General features: G+C 45.1%; 1 non-coding gene across 1 annotated transcript; it reads left to right on the forward strand.

Moving 5' to 3' along the window:
* The first annotated feature begins 954 nt into the window (after positions 1-954).
* TRNAI-AAU (transfer RNA isoleucine (anticodon AAU)) lies at positions 955-1,028 on the forward strand. Its single transcript has one exon. It is a non-coding gene; the product is annotated as a tRNA-Ile (tRNA).
* The last annotated feature ends 235 nt before the right edge of the window (positions 1,029-1,263 follow it).

Here is a 1,263-nt window from a genome sequence, read left to right on the forward strand (position 1 = left end):
GTCTAATTGGGAACGAATTCGCAGAGATAATCTCTTCCGGAGAGTAAAGGTCGGGGGACTGTCTCTAATGCATCTCTGTGTACGGCAGGTTGTTTTAAAGTTTTGTTTCCTGCGTGACCAAAATGACCCCTTCCTGCGAACATTCATACAAACCATGTTATCCAGTGCACTTCCAGAATTCATTGTCTCTTCGTGCAATGCTCGGCGGTACACAGTGTCTCGCTTCCTGCGAGAGGTTGTCTGGTCGTTCAGGTTTTTGCAAGTGCGGTTCTCGCTAGAGTATTTAGCGGATGTATCGCCGAAGCGCTTATACAAGGATCTTATTGAACAGTTGTTTCCAGCGCCACTGTACGGAACCTTATACTGTGAAGGGCCTGGGAAAGACGTTCTCAGGCGAGTTAAAAAGATGACTGTTGCACCTGGCGTCAAAAGATTCTTTTTTAAATTACACACAGGAACGCTACCAGTAAAAACATGGCTAGAGGAAAAGGGCCTTTTTGTTCCTTGGGGCTCGAACTGTCTCCTGTGTAGAAAACCGGAGACGGTAGAACATGTGTTCCTCGATTGTTGGGATGCGTTGTTCTACTGGGATGTTTTGCAAAGAACCCTAAAAAAGGACCTGCCATTGACACCGCGCGGAATTCGGTACTTGACCACTGAAAGTGATGTTGCACAGTATGACCAGATTATGTTATTGGGCCTTGACAGCATTTGGAGGAGTAGAATGGCTGTAAGACATTGTGACTTGGATGGACGATCGGTATGTGGTTATTTTGTGGAACATGTGTATAAGTTAAGAGAAGTCTTGAAGCAACAAGATTGCGCGGATGATGTATTGAGTCTGATGGACCAACTTCTGTTAATGGAAGTCCATTAGACACGGTTGTTTGCCAAGGGGCACGACAACTACGATATTTTACTGATGTATTCATTCATGCAATATGGAAAAAAAATGGCCTGCTAGCTCAGTCGGTTAGAGCGTCGTGCTAATAACGCGAAGGTCGTAGGTTCGATCCCTGCGCAGGTCACTTTCTTTTTGTTTCCCTGCTCTCCGCGCAGTTTATCGTTCGTAGAGCAGGCTTTTTTTTCCTTTATTGCCGATTTTGACGTTCAAATCAAGAGGTTACAAGAAATAAAACGTGGCGGCCACACTTTGGCCAACACGACTTTAAAACTTTTTGAGCGACATTAATCCATCAAGTACAGATACCCATTGCGGTGGATCAGGCAGTGCGTTGTACACATTTCTTAAGCACACAACGC

The sequence above is a fragment of the Amblyomma mixtum genome, chromosome 4, assembly GCF_055824585.1.
Source record: "Amblyomma mixtum isolate Tamu chromosome 4, ASM5582458v1, whole genome shotgun sequence".
NCBI classification, from domain to species: domain Eukaryota; kingdom Metazoa; phylum Arthropoda; class Arachnida; order Ixodida; family Ixodidae; genus Amblyomma; species Amblyomma mixtum.